This window comes from Haemorhous mexicanus, chromosome 1 (genome assembly GCF_027477595.1).
Source record: "Haemorhous mexicanus isolate bHaeMex1 chromosome 1, bHaeMex1.pri, whole genome shotgun sequence".
NCBI lineage: Eukaryota > Metazoa > Chordata > Aves > Passeriformes > Fringillidae > Haemorhous > Haemorhous mexicanus.
Genome location: NC_082341.1, coordinates 131,129,715 through 131,146,112, shown reverse-complemented (window position 1 = coordinate 131,146,112; position 16,398 = coordinate 131,129,715).

Here is a 16,398-nt window from a genome sequence, read left to right as displayed (position 1 = left end):
TAATTCAACTTGCAGGAGTTCAGTGTTTTTAACATAGCTTTCAAAAGCTAAAATTCTTCTCTTATCTTTCCAAGTCAGGCTCTTCTTTCCAGACTATCTTGAATTTCCATGGGAAACACAGACCAAATCCAACTCAGAAATGGTCTGCCCTGCCTTGGAGTGAGGCTTGTCATGGACTCTATTTCTTTCCCAAGGAACACTTTCAGGAGTTTCAGCTGCATGGATTGGGGGTTTTTTTGGATTTTCTTTATCCATCAGTTTCAAAACTACTGAACTGAGAAAAAAATCCTTGGGGTAGTGGATTGATGTTTTTTGGTGGTTTTTTCCTGGCAAAGGATTGTGGAACCTGCTTTAAAATTGCTGCTTTGTTTTTGCAGTCTAAGCCATGAGCAGGCAGTGACAATTTCTTTTGGAGAATGCCATGGGTGACACTATCAAAGATTTTACTTATGTCCAAGTAGAAAATATCCACAGCTTTCCCCTCATCCACCAAGCAGGAACACCATGTTGTAAAAGGAGATCAAGCTCATCAAGCAGCACCTACCTTTCATAAACCCATGCTGGCTGAGCCTGAGCCCATGGTTGTCTTTTATGTTTAGGGTGATGGCACTCAAGATCCTCTGGACCATGACCTTCCCTAGCACCAAGGTCAGACTGACAGACATGTAGCTTCTGGGAGGCTCCTTCCAACACTTCTTGTAGATGGATGTTACATTTGTCAGCTTCTAGTCAACTCCAGTAATCAGGACTGCTGGTAAATGATTGAAAGTGGCTTGGCAAGTTTTTCTGCCAGGTCCCTCACTAACCTTAGGTGGATCCCCTTAGAGCCCATAGATTTATGGGTGTTTTAAGTGGTGTAGCAGTCTACTAACCACTTCCTCCTGGATTATATGGGCTGTATTCTGCTTCCAGTCCTATCTTCCAGGGTAGGGGGTGAGTACCCTGAGGTCTGCTGTCTCTATGTTTCCTTTTGTGTCAAGTAAAGGATGGAGATTCTCTATAGCTCTCCTTTTGTTGCTGATGTATTTGTAAAAACATTTTCTCTTGCCTTTTATGGCCCTAGCAAAGTTGTACTTGAACTTTGGCCTTTTAATTTTCTTCCTGAATAGCCTCCTCACATCTTTGTAGTCCTCGTGTACTTCTTCACTATTCTGTCATCTCCATCATTGATTTATGTTCTGTCTTAGTAGCATTACCATGGAGAAGTAGAAGAATCTAATCTGGTTTCTGCCGCTTTCAGCATGAGATTTAGTTTGCTGTACTTATTATGAAACTTTGTATTCTAAACTGAACAAGCCCTGTCCCATGGCCATCAGAGATTTCCTCACATGGTAAATGTGAATAGTATCAACCTCCTTGCAGAAACACCAATATGTACAAGACCAACAGCCATAAAAGAGTTTATTTTCAGTTCCCTTTGAGTTTCTGTGGGTAAATGCCATCCTTCTGAAAGAAATCTTTTAATGTACCTCTCAATGCTGTTATAAATGGAAGAGATACAGGAGGAAAACTCTCCTAATTAGACTTTACTCCTAGGACAAGGTGTTTTTCTGCTGTATTAAGGGTATAAAAAAGTTTAGCAGAACACAAACAGCCTTGTGTTGCAGCTGGTCTTCAGAGGGGCTGGATATGGCTGGACTTAAATTCTGGTTAGAGTCAATAGACATTGTTTACATAAATATGCTCTGGCTTCTTTTCCTAGGAATTTTTCTCTGACAACATTAAGTGTTTCAGTGAACACTGTCTGAGATCAATGAGAAAAACATGGCATCTGTTTTAGACTCTAACTTTGACAAAAGCATGGAAATACTAAGGGAAAACGTCAGTTGATGTTTTATGACATATTCTATATCTGTGTGTTCAATTCCTGTTCAATTTATGCAATGAAAAGAGAAAGCATGCACAATGAGTCATGTCCTGGCAAATCTACAGCTAAAAGTCCACAGGGGAATATGAGTATGTTAATGTCAGTACCAGTGTCTCAAAACCAGAATCACTCTTGTTAGTAAAAGACTGCTTGCATAAAACCTATGTATTTCTTCACAGCTCCTTTGAGATCTCCTCTCCTCTTTTGTTACTGAGATAAAAGTTGCCCTATGGAGCATCAAGACTATGGTTAGGAAATGTCTTTTCCTTGAGAACTGTGTGTGTATGGCATGCAGCAGACTCAGAGTCTCCTTGGGTCCTCCTTGGGGCCCACAGTCTTTTCTTTGCATGATGTAGAGCACCAGATTATAAACCTGGTAAACCTCCCCAGTCTTGGGGAAATGTACAATGCAATGCAATGTAAGATTTGTGTACAATACTTTTAATTCAGCAGTCCTTTTCTCTTTTCCTCTGTTCTCTTTCTTAATGTAGCCAGTTGGTAAAGCCAAAATTGTGTCCAAAAAAGGAAGACTATGAAGGTAAGTATTAGTAATCCCTTAGGTGTCCCTTTTAGCCTGGTTTCTGAGAAGGACTGCATTTGGTCGCTTTGTCTATTTAACTTGGCTCCAAAAACGTCTGAGGTCATCAGTTTAATTCAGCTGAAGCTGGGAGGATACCACAAACATAATGAATTTCCTAGGAGTTTCATGAAAAGAAGTTGGAGCAAACAGGAGGGGATGCTATTGATTCCTTTAATGGTTGGGAAGAATGCAGTGTGAATTCCTGCCTGCTCTTAGGCACTAGCAAATCTGATCTTTAGCTCAGATTTCTTTGTGACATGGATTTTTTGGAGTCTGCAGGACAAAGATTAATTGTAAATCGTTCTTGAAGAATGAAGAAATACTGCAGTATTGTAGCACATGTGAAAATTAATTTTGTCATAAGATGCACAAACCCACTGCTGTGGGGAAGTTGAACATATTACCCTGAAACCAAATTGCTGTGCTGAGTACACAAGAAGGCTTGGTGCCATGAGGCTGCTTGCTGGAAGCTGGGAAAATCCAGTAGCTCCTACCAATCATAGGCTAAATGTGGAAATGGGCCTGAAATGCACTTTGTGCATAGTAACTCAAGTACTGCTTGTGCAATATAAATTGTTATTTACTGAGCTCACAATTAGTTTTATATTTGAGATTATGAGATCAAAGCCTAGCTGCACCTAAACTAACATGGTGATGTGTCCATTACTTCATTATTTCCACTTTTCCAGACAGAAGTAACTGGAATAAATTTGACTCTATATGGAACAGAAGTTGGATGTTTGTTGTCATCATGGCTTTCCAGTCTATTAAAAATTTGCTGGACAAATTAGGCTTTTAAATAGACAGTTTAAGCTTAAGTACTTTAAGTTGAATGCTGTGGTCATGACAATGACTTTCAATTCAGTATTTAAAGAAAAAAAACTCTATCCACTGTACTTATTTTTCCATTTTCCTACAGCAACAGTCAAATAAAGGGAATAATATACTTTCTGTCTCAAAGACTTTATACGGCATTATACTTTAGTCACCAGAACAGTGAAGACCAGAGCTTTCACAAAAGCTACAGGAAAAAGTGTATTCAGAAAACAGGAGAAGAAGTTATTTCTTCCATTTCTCCTTAGTCCCTTTTTGCCACAAGTAAGTTGCAGACTTTGACATTCTCTCCAACAGAAATTTCTATTGAAGCTATTTCTGTTGATGTTTAGACCTTTCTGTTATGCTTCAATTTTTCCCCCTGAATTGTCTAATAATCTCAGTTTGTGGTCTTGAGCTCAATTTGTCGTCTTGAGCTCATTCTAAGAGAAAAAAAATAAAATTATGGCATTGTTTTGAATTGACTTTCAGAAGCTGCTGAGGGAAAAACACAACATCTGCCAAAATGTGAGTTTTGTCATTTCAGTCTTTCCTCATCTGTAGTTTATTCTTGCTGCAGTCAGTGGTTGGACTAGTTCAGCAGAATTGCTGCATCAAGTTACATGCAAAATATCAAAATGTCACCCAAATGTGAAAACATTCAGGACATGGAATTAGAGTCTTCAGTTTTGTCTACAGAATAAGAAGCTTTCAAATTTGCTGTCAGAAATGGCATCTCCTCTGGGTGTTTATTGCCATGCTTGCGATCTTATACTTGCTGCTTGATGAAGTTTGTTGCTCCAATAATAGACAGGCCTTAGTATGTGTTCTGATGTCTAAAAATGCATTTCTAAAAGCATTTCCTCTCTGAATTTGTTTCCCTTCACTTTCTGGATTGATTTTGCCTTTTTCCTTATTTTCTGTTATTGAATTTCTGTTCATCATATGTATATTATTAGACTGACCAAGATATTTCAAAACCTGCCCTGGTCGCAAGGGAAGTCTTCACTAAAATTAAGGGGTTTTAGAGTGTGTTTCATGTGATTTTTTCTTCATTTTCTCTTAAGTGACCTCTGTCAGCATTCTCTGAGGACACTGAAACTGGACTTTGTATCTGAAGTGCAATCACACAAAAGAAATAATGCAGATTTTGTGTATGCAAAATGGGAAATTTTCATTCAGACTGCATAAATTATATTCCAAGTTAGGCCACAGTGTCACTCCAAGGGGTTATTTTCAGCCACTTGTTTGCCAAGGGTGCTAGCACCTATTCCAAAGCAGTAATTCCTAGGAGACTTCTAAGACTTGCATTTCTTGTTCCAGATGGGTGATACAAAATTTCCTATTTCATTGTTTGAGTCCAGATTATTCAGTGTGCCTTTTAGCAGCTGGTATCAGGTTCATAACCTCAACTGGGACCTTTCTGAACTGCATCCAGCCATTGATCATGTCACAGTATTTCTTCTAAAAATATTGATCATGTAATGCAGACATAAGAGGGAGTTTTTGGAAAAGTATCTCAGCATCATGTGGAGATGCCCGAAAACGTTTTAAATTACCTGTCACCATGATTTCTGCATGGTCAATGGGGCCATTTAGCCATCTTCCCCTGAAAGCCACACAAACCAGCACTTGAGGTAGGGGGTGTGAGCAGCAACCCTCAAAAGCAAGGGTGTGTCTCAGATCACAGTTCCTTTAGTGTCTGATCCAGTGGAAGCATCTCCCTTCACCCATGGTTAACAAAACAGTCTTTGATTAAATGCTGAAAGTCTGTCATCAGAGAAGTCCTTTGACTAGGTGAGGGTAGAAGAGAAAGTCAATTTTAAGCTGTACTGGGAGCAGAGAAGCCTCCTTTTCTCTCTGATATCTCTCTTCACTAGTAGGAAAGACCACTGATTTATGTATTAGTCTTGCTTTAGCCTGGGTTCTCTAGACACTTAATACGCAGGTAAAAGACAGAGTTACCACTTCTCCAACCCTCCCATATCTTTCCAGCCACTTTAGCTGAAATCTGGGTGGGTACTGGTACTTTCATCTTCCTTATCAGTGACTTTGAAGGCCAGGCAGTGTTCATCTGCATGAAGAAGGTAGTGGAGCCCTGTGAGAGGGGTTTTCCTCACAGCAGTGAAAGGGTCAGGAACCAGCAGCTCCAGGTAAATCACTGCCATCACCGTGGCTGATCCCATCCCCTGTGCATTTATTATAAGAAATGTAATTTTCCTGTTTGTGCTCTAACATCAGCTGAGGTGCTCTAACAGGCTGACAGATGAAAGGTTAATTCCTTCAGAGCCAGAAGGCTTTTATTCTCCAGACCCAAGCTGGAGTAAGGTGAATTATATACTGTATATGGTGAATTATATACTGTATTATGAACTGCATACTAGCAGTACAAAACAGAGATCAGTGATCTGGCAGAGGAACAGGCAGAAATACACCTGCAGGTAGCTGCAGAATGATGCTGATCAGTGAATAGCTGTCTATGAGATGATCTGAAACACATGAAAATTGAGAATGTGCGAGATGGGCAGGAAAGCAGTATTCATTTTTGTCTGCTGAATTTCAATACAGCTTAAGAAATCTTCCTCAAATAAAAAGTCCTACTTTGAGTTTGCAAATACAACTTTAAATTAAAGTAGGACTATAATGAGGCTTGAAGCAATCCCAGTGGAAGCAATAGCTCCCATTAACATAGAAGGGTTTTATTTCTCTATTGGCTTGTATCATCTATAAGATTGAAGGGTCTTGTTTGAACTTTCATTTCACATAAACATCAATGCATTTAAGAACACCCCACCTACATTTTAACTCGAAGATCCTTTGAGTGTGTTTTTCTTGTTTCCCAAAAATTCTTATTAAATTTATTAAAATGCATCTCTTAGAACATTTTCACATGTTAAAAAGAAACACTTGTCCCTTTACACTGTATTGATCCAAATGACATTATTTACAATTAATCACCAAAACTGTTCCTTTGAAAATTTTCCTTAATGTATTTTTTGAGACTTTTCAGGTTTTTTTCCTCTTATTGTACTTGCACATAACATCTCTTCCTTCCAGTCTTTTTCTTTGTGCACTGAAAACCCTCAGTAACTGCTGCAGTGTTTAGTACTCTGCCACTGCTCTTGCACATCCTCATGCTACCAGTAGCTGTAGTAATCTTCTCTTCTGGATAAAAAATGGGAGTTTTCAAGCATCCTGCATGTGTTCCCAAAACAAGGCAACTGTGTGACAGCATAGGAGTCTCAGGATGAAGTGAAAGTCTATGATAAAACACACCAATCAATACAACCAGGAAGTGGGAATGAGTCTTTTTTCTCCCATGGCCTCTCTTACTGTGTCAGCAGTCTGAGCTGGGACTGGAGAAGCAGATTTATCTGAGTTTTCCTTTGTCCCAGAATCTGGTGTCCTTTCAGTCCCTTAAGTGTCCATTGCAGGTGCATCACACTGCTTTATTGCTGTAAAGCAGATGGAAGTCTGCTGCTAAGGGAGCTGACACTTCTGCCACACTGGGCACAGCCTCTGGTAAAAAAAGATGAATGCAGTAGTTTTGCATCATCCACTCCCTGTGTCTGCATACAGGGTATTTTGGAGAATAGAGTGAAACAGAAGCTTTGGTGTGGCTCTGATGGCCCTATACATGCTTGTAGGTCAATCCTAAAGCATCTTCCCTGGGTGCCTGACACTGGAGATCTCCCTTTGCAGCAGCTCAGCCTGCAGACTGCACCTGCTTTTCTCCAGAAACACTTGCAAAGGCTGGTTCCCAGCCTTTGTTCTAATCTCCATCACGGTCACCCTTGAAGATGTGATGCTGTCCTGTAAAAGGGGCCAGGCTTGACTTTGTACTGCTTGTAACTGATGCCTCCAACAGGAATTACTTTTTTTAGGGAGTGGCGGAAGGGGAGAAATGACCCCTTCAAGACACCTGGTGAGATGGCTGGTCTGTTATAGCTACACAATTTTGGCCTTTCCACTTGACAAGAGACAAAGAAGGGAGTCACTCTTCTCTTTCAATGTGTTTAGCAATATCAATTTCCTCTCCTTAATTGTATCACTGTCTACCAGTGTATGCTGGCATGGGCTTTCACATCATCTCACTGCTGTCTGAGATAGGGCAGCTAGCGTAAAGCTTAATTTAGTGAAAATTATGTTGAGGGCCTGTCACAACCCAGAAGCAGCAGTGATGTTCATGATAAGTCCTTGTCAGCTGAACAAAAACACCAATCTGCATGTCAAGGAACTCATGCCTTATAACTGTCTAGCCCACTTCTTAGTTTCAGAAGTGTTGGTTTGCCTGTGGCTTGACTAAGGGCTCCTGCTTGGGTTAGTTATTTCCCAATTTTCTTTTTTTTCTTTTCTGTAATCTCCGTACATTTTCTTGTAGTCACGAAATTCCTCATTTTTTTTTAAGTATCCATGCCATGTCCCTGATATCTTGCCCTCAAAGTTGTGTCTTCCTCCTTGATTATTTCCCCCTGCTTTTGCAACACCTCTGTGGTTAGTTTTGGTCCTTTCCTGTGCACCTCATGTAATTGCGGTCCATATTTTTGTAGTCCCTAAATTTCCCAATTTTAGGATTTTTTTGTTTTGTTAAGTGTTCATGCCATGTCCCTGTATTGTTGCCCTTAAAGTTGTGTCTTTCTCCTTGATTTTTTCCCCCTGCTTTTCCAACATCTGTGTGGTTAGTTTTGGCATGTTTTGGTCCTTTGCACTGCACTTCATTTCCTCCAAGACCATTTTCTTGTAGTCACGAAATCTCCTGATTTTCAGGTTTTTTTGGTTTTTTTTCAATTGCATTTAATTTCATCATATCACCTTTCTGGACTGTTTGTAAGTCTTTCTTTTGTGTTTTGCAAGATTTCGTTTCCCTTCCCGAAAGGAAATGTTATTTCCTTTCCGGAAGAGAAACGAAATCTTGCGATTTCAATGGGGATCAACTGGGCAAGCTGTGGTCTGTGTCCCTGCACTTGATGGCATGCCATGCCTTTGGATGGCTTTCAATTTAGCTAATTTTTTTTTTTTTTTTTAAGTATCCATGCCATGCCCCTGATATTTTGCCCTCAAAGTTGTGTCTTCCTCCTTGATCTTTTCCCTCTGCTTTTGCGACATCTGTGTGGTTAGTTTTGCATGTTTTGGTCCTTTGCAATGCACCTCATGTAATAGCGGTTTATTTTCTTGTAGTCACAAAATCTTCCCATTTTCAGGTTTTTCAGGTTTTTTTCAATTGCATTTCATTTCATCATATGTCCTTCCAGAGTGTTTGTAAGTCTTTCTTTTGTGTTTCTCAAGATTTCGTTTCCCTTCCAGAAAGAAGTGAAAGAAAATGGTCAGTGAGGAAATGAGGTGAAGTGCAAAGAACCAAAACATGCCAAAACTAACCTCACAGATGCTGCAAAAGCAGGGTGAAAAAATCACAGAGGAAAACATGACTTTGAGGGCAAGATATCACGGACATTGCATCTATACTTAAAAAAAAAAAAAATCTTCCCTGAAGTAAAAGCCTTCATATGCTATGGGATGCCATGAATGGCAGGGACATAGACCATAGCTTGCCCAGCTGATCCCCCTTGAAATTTTGGAAATACAAAAGAAGGACTTACAAACACTCTGGAATGGAGACACCATCAAAGGAATTGTAATTATAGAAAGAAAAACCAGAAAATTGGGAAATTTAGTGACTACAAGGTAATGGACCTCAATTACATGAGTTGCAGTGCAAAGGACCAAAGCATGCCAAAACTAACCTCAGAGATGTTGCAAAATCAGGAGAAAAAAATCAAGGAGGAAGGCAGAGCATTGGTATGGGTTGAACAGAAAATATTTTTGTTGGTTGGTGAAAGCAGCAGCTGTGACCAATCAAAAGAATAAATACCTGTTTTCTGTGGTTTGTGTATTCTTGAGGAGAAGCAATTTTACTACATTTTGTAGCCGGCTTTTTGTAAGTTTATTTTATATTAAATTCTTGTGCTCAATGAATCAATCCATTGTAGAGCTGGGTCTTGCAGAAAAAAGATATCCACTGAAAACTCTATAGAAAATATTTGTGAATTTAGAACAGACAATTTTGGGTCTGTTGGGTAAGATAGAAAAAAGAATTTTAAAATTGACTTTGAGATGAACTGATGATTTTGGACGTGTCAAAGTGACAGACTATATTAAGACCCTTAATATTGTGACCTTTATTGCAATTATGACTGTGCCAAATTTTTCAATTCAAAAGGTTCAACATTTGTAGCTAGATGTGAATTCATGTGAATGCAACATCTGTGAAATAACAGTCTAAGCCAGGAAGAAATTTTTTTTTTTGTCTAGTTGAGATGGCAAGTGTAAGCAGTTAACGTTGTTTAGGTAAAAGCCAAGGTATTTCTTTGTATATTGAAAATAGGAAATTGAAATTCTGTCAGGAGGTTCTGCATGAAGTTTATAAAAATTATGGAGAGGATGTCTATCTTTTGGGGTGTTTTCCTTCCATGTTTAATTTTTCTTTTCTATTTCATCTTTACAGGAGCAGTCCTATTCCACTTGAAAAACAGACTGAAAAGTTTTATTTCATTAAATGGCAATCTCAAAACAATTTCAATGAAGCAAAATAACTGAGCTACCAGAGGTCAATGAGAAGGAAGTGCAGCAAGACAGGTACAGGTCAGTGCTCTTGTTATTTTCTGGTTTTTTTTTATTTTTATTTCTGTTTAGTGTCAGAACTAGTTGGAGAGCTTTTTCCTGGATCTCCATAGTGAACATATTTTACCAAAACTAACTTAGCTTTGATGATTTTAGAGTCTCAGCAAAGAGTATTAATTTTGAACTATTTTTGTATGTTTATTACTTGCATCAGATGCTGTTTCTTGGTACGTCCTAATAAAATTATTACATAATAACATATATATATTTTATTTGTATATGTGTGTATCTATCTATTTATATATATATATATATCTACATTTCATATATAACATAATGTTAATCCCAGTCATTGCCTGTAAAGTTTGCATAGTAGTACCTACAGTTTCTTGTAGCTGAAGGGTTCTTTCACTTGGAGCCAGCAGTCCTTTACTCTTTGTGCTTGTAGCTGCTGCCGTCCAATTTTATTGAAGTTGAAGAAGATTTAATTATGGTAAATTGGGTGTCTATATCTGTTGGCCCCTGTGCATAGCAATCTGCATAAGTATGACAGTTTTGCACGTGACAGCAATGCCTCATGTGGAGTAGCACATTTCCCTTTGTAGAAGGACATCTGCTACCCTCTGGTGCATGGTTTCAAAACACAGATGGGCCAAAGAGGTTTCAGCTCTGATGCATGTCAGCACAGTTCCCACTGCTCTGTACATCATCATCATTACTCTGTTGTTATAGGTGATTTTTCTGAGGTTTACTCATTTGAGTACTACTGCAGTATCAAAAACTAAGTCCAACAATTCTGCTCCATTTCCCCTCTCACAGTTTTCGTTTTTTAATTTCAAAGAGGAGCTGACAGTACTACTTCTACAAATCTAAGGACTTCAGAACAATTTTCAGAAGGAGATACATTATTCAAAAAGGAAAATACCTTGATTCTCCTTACCTTACTTCCCTGAAAAGGTCTGAGTTCGCCTGGTTATTTCTGAACAAAAAAAAAGAGCATGGGAACAGAACGTGGATTCACATTTTCCAAGGAATGTAGCCCTCTGCTCCCCTTATTACTGACAGTGAGCTTTGAGCTCACCAAGCAGAATCTGCCTTAAACAAATTTGGAAAAGAGAATCTAATTCATATCTAACAACATTTCATGATCATGTTATTAAGACATGGTGTTTGATCAATATCTGCTACTGCAGATGCTGAAAGCAGAATGTTGTTATTTTTGTCTGTAAGTTTTATTTGACTGGTACTTAATCCAACTCTTGGTTTTATCCATTTTCAGACTCTATGACATGTGTTGCATATCTTCATCTTTCAAATCAATCTTACTATACAGTAAAGTTTGAAAGGCAAGCAACTTCTCTAAACAGTAACATTACCAACCAATAAAACTTTCTTTAAACAGCCTCTTGACAGACACAAAGTATTAGGACATTTCACAGATTCAAATAGTCACAAACTTTTAGGTCAGAAAAATATAGCTGTGTTCATCTAATCTTACTTGGATGACATGAATTACAGTATGGAGAGATATCTGGAATCATTCATACAATTTACAAATCCATCCAAAGTATGAATTATTGTTGAAATTAGTATTATGTTGCTGTTGTAAAAACTGTTCCTCAATAATCAGTTTGGCACTGTATTTTCCAGTCATGTAACCAGAAATTCTTTCACATCTCATCTGAATGTAATGAGCCAAGTTTGGTGACAGAAACAGCGTAGGACAATGAACAAGCCTGTTAGACACTTTCTGAACTAAGCTGAGCTATGGAACAGGACAAAACTAGCAGAGTCTGAACAGTGAAGCCAGGAGAAGTGAGGCATCCAGCTCAGAGGTGGGCAAGATTTTATAAGGGTTTGTTTCTTGGTTTTCTCATACAAGGCCAAATGAAACGCCTAAATTCAAAGGAAATTATTGATAAAGAAGAAAAAAAACTTTATTTCAAAAAAAGATGCAGGTGGAACAGGAGAAGACTGTGAAAAGGGATAAACCTCTATCACAGGTAGGAGAAGGAAATTCTAGAAATCCTGTGAACAAAAATTTTGTTGCACTGAGAGAAAATGTTTTGTCAGCAGGTAAAAAGATCTTTTAGGGTTCTTAAGAGGACACCAGTACATGGATGAAGTAATGTTATATAAACATCATTAACTTTTTGAGCCAAACTTGAAAAGTCATTAAACTTCATAGATTAGTTACACCAGATTTACTGTCTAAGAAGCAGAAAAATAGTTAACACAGAAATAAAGCTTAGGAATCAAAATAAACTTTTGTCAGGTTCCCTCCTTTCCCTAAGTCAAAACCAATATGTTCTTAGACAAATGCAATTTGAGATAACTATTTAATTTTAAATTAGACAAAGAGCTGTGTTCTAATGATCCATAGAATTCATTAAACTCCAAAATGCAGAATTTATTTCCTTGCTATCCAGTTAAAATACCAGTTAAACCCTTCACCTTGTTAATCTTTAATCAAGAAAATTAATGCTACTTTTAAACTCTTATTTAAGTCTCATATCATAGGATAACAATAACAATTCCTCTCCTTTATGAGGATTTTGGTGCTGCATCCAGCTGTGCTGCTAATGTAGCAGCCATGTAATAGTCCCTGGTTATTTGCATTCTTGTTTATGGAATTTATATGGTAGTAGAGATGACTGAAATATCTTGCCTGAATTATTTAAATGATTTAATACATTTTGTCACCTTTTTGAGATGATCACCCAACATTTTCCATCACTTTTCTTTGTAACTTTTTTTTTTTTTTTCTCTGGGTATATCAATCTTCTCTTGCTAAAGGATTCTGAGAGGAGTTTCGTTTGTTTCTTAGTTTGCCTTATTTTGTGTTATTTTGTATTTTAATTTTCTGAGCAGTGAGTGACTCAAGTAGACTAACTACTGCCATGTGCCACAAAGGATAAATCAAGGTCTCTCTCAAAGACAGACCAGGTATTTGGCTTAGACTAAACATGTGCCTTGAAGATGACTGTGTTTGATGTGGAGATGGAGGCACATAGTGGCAACCATTTAGGGTTTGGCTCTTGAGAATTTGCCAAAGCTTGGTCTCAGTTTTAAGACTTTAAACAGTAAGTTTACACCTAAGTTGTTCCTATACCAGTGTCACACAATCTTTAGGTCTCCTCTTGATCTCACTACTCGCACCTTGCCACAGGAAGTTTTAGCTCTGAGACCAGGACTTAAAGGACATGGGAATGGTTTGCATCAACAGAGTAGTAACACAGTAGTGGCTATGGGCAAATTAGACTAAGGAATAATTGGATTTTCTCTAGTAGAAATAATTTACAAATAGAAAAATTCATGTAAACTATGCTCTACACTAAAAAGCAAATTCAGGCATGTAACCAAAGATATAGCTTTCTTCTACAACTAGATGTCACAGCTTTGAATTATAATTTTACACTGAAAAAGTAGTCTGCAAGATGTGTGGTATATTCTTGATGATCAAGGTTTTGTTACCATGCTATTCTGAGCATGTAAATGAGGAAGGATTTGAAATGAGGAGTAATTCCTTTTATCAAGCTGATAAAATGGCAACTAGGCTTTTGGACATTGGAGCCATTTTTCATATATACATTTTTGCCTTCATCTTTTAGAAGAAGAATTGTACCTTTCTGCTGAAAGGTATTTTCATTGACAGTTGAATTTACTTTGGTAGGATGAAATGAGTTTTCTTTTCTAAAATTTGCTTCTGAGATAATAGTTTCTTTGTTTTTATTATTTCCAGTTTTCTCAGTGGAGCAACAAAGAAACAGTTGGCAGAAATCCTGTCAGGAACAACCTTAATAAGTTTGGTTTGTGGGTTTTTTAAAAGAATTACTTTTTAAAATGATTTTTTAATTTTAGCATTTTGTAGTAGAGTTCTTCACTCATATCCAGTCTCTTGAAACCTTCATTAAGGATCCTGTGTTTTATGACACCCTCTTGCCCTTTTAAATTGAAAATGCATTATTCTCATTTGTTGCTATAAACTACAATAAATGTCTGCCAAAAAATTTACCAGTGAAATAATTACTTCTTGTTTTGCCTTATCTAAATAGCTGTGTAGAATATTTGCCATTAATTCATGAAACATTCACTGAGGTGCATGAAGTGGGATAGCAAATATGCAACGAAAATATGCCATGACATTTTTTCTAGGAGCTTTCTTCTGATACCAGAGATAATCTGGAATCTGGCAAGAGATGTTGCATTTTAATGTAGTTTGCTTCCTCTCATTTATGTTCCTATCTCTGAAAAAGCTAGCACTATTCTCATTCCCATGTTATTAATGAACACTGAGGAAAACTTCTATTTATTATCTCTGACTAATGCTGTTTTACAGCTTTCAAAGATCCTCTACATCTTGTCCATTTGGTGCATGGGATAATGGTGGTTTTGTGTTATCAGGCTTCACTCCTATCTAGCCAAGCACTCATGGCTGAGAATATGCCACATGAGTTGATAAAGAAAAGATAATGAAGTGAAATCAGCTTTTGCAATAAATGGCAAACCTCCCAATCACTGACAGGGTGTGTGTTTAGTATTGTTATATTTTTCATGAGCTGTTCTCAAAAGCTTCATGCAGCCTTTGCTTCTAATCCTGCAGCATTCTTGCAGGCCAGGTTCAGCCCTCTGGGCATGCATGCTCTCAACCTTAGCTGACCTCTTCAGAATTTTAACTTCAATTATTCCTCGGTAAAATAAAAACTTCATATCCATTTTGTGGTACTTCTGTTTGTCTCCTCTTCTTCTGAAACTTGATTTGATCTTTGCCGTTTAAGGACTCATTTTGCCAAGAACTGGCTTTTTATTTCAAGAGTGCTCAAATAAGTCAGAGCAACATTTGGCTTTATAAAGGAAACAGAACTCCTCATAAGAAAAATAATGGGATTTTTCAGACTGTCTGGAAGAAATTGCAAATTTTCCTCTCCCATAGCTTATCTTTAATGAACTCCCTTTATTGATTTAGATAAGATGCTTGTATCTGCAGTCAGAACTGTCAGAAAAAGCTGATCCCAGCAGCCATGGGCCAGGGAACAGTGTGCCAGGCATGAATTCTCATCAGTAAGAGCTGCACAGCAATAGCTGTGTCCAGTAAGAGCTTTGTCACGAGTACACCAAGTCCCTGAAGTCTCCCTGGCTCGTCTGATAATAATAAATGGAAAACCTCCCAATATTACTATAAGGTAATTTGGATGGCCTATATGTAAGGGAACATACTGGCCCAATCCTGGCTCAGAATCAAGGCCAGACCTGGCTGAGCATCAGGCCCTGTTCTTGCACTCTCCTGTGCCAGAGACAGAAGGCTCAGTCCCAAGGACACAGAGAACAGGTGCATTAGCTGGTGCTGTATGGTTTCACAGGCTGGATAGGCATCAGGATGAATATACTGCACTGCTTTAGGATACATGACAAGAGTAGGAGGCAAGACTTGTGAAATTACCTAATTACAAGAATTCTTTTGGCCTTTAAATTTTGATAAGGCATTCATTGGGATTCAGCTCTAATTTTAGATACATTTTCTGCTTTATTGCCTTGGATGCAGGAGGATTCTTCATTCAGACAAATATCCTTTCATAATGTAGAAAACATCCAGTACATAATAACTTCTCCACTATATTAACTGTAAACAGCCAGTATGACTCTAAAGCAAAAGGATCATCTTGCATTCTCTTAATTTCCTACATATTTTACTGAAATTTGCTGTGAAATTTTTAAAAGCATGGATAATCTGATTGATTAGCTAGGCGTATTGTAAACTATGTGATAATGACTAGTGTCTATTTATTATAAATCAGAATGCAGATATTTAATATATAATGAAAGTTTCACACTTTTAACAAAACGTTGTAGGTTTGTAAATGCCAGTAATTAATGAGGCAACACTGACTTCTCTTTGTCCAGGATTTTGACCCACATATGCCTCATGTCTGTTTTACTGTTTCTCAAGTAAACATAGATTAAATATTTTTGTGAATAAGACAGGCTAGAATCTAGGCCTGAGGCATTATGCTGCTAGTTTTCAGCAAAATAAGACTTCTCCAGAAAGCTTTAGCTACTGCAGAGTGAAAGAAGAACACAGAAGTGTCAGTGATTCTTTTTAAAGGATCATCTTGGGGCAAAATGTTTGTCTCACTAGCTTTTATTCCATGAATTTATTTTGTTAGATTCTGTTATAAATAACACAAGTGTGTGTTTGAACAAGAGTTTCAAAAGTTTAAATTAAACAGAAGAATTAAACAACTGATAGACAATTTTGACACTAATTACTAAAATGAAGTTCTGTTGAAAAGAAAGGCTTATAAGTACTTAAAAGCAAACTTCACTATGATTTTCACACAGAAAACCTGTTAATTCTTTCAGAGATAATTCCTTTAGGGTCTCCATCCAACAAGATTTTAATTGTCATGGCTCAAATTGAATGCCTCAGTATCTGTAAAATAAAATACTGAAACAAGATTTTTGTCAGTTTCATACAGCAATTTTTATGTCATTCCTTTCACTCATGAAGTTCAATGAAAAC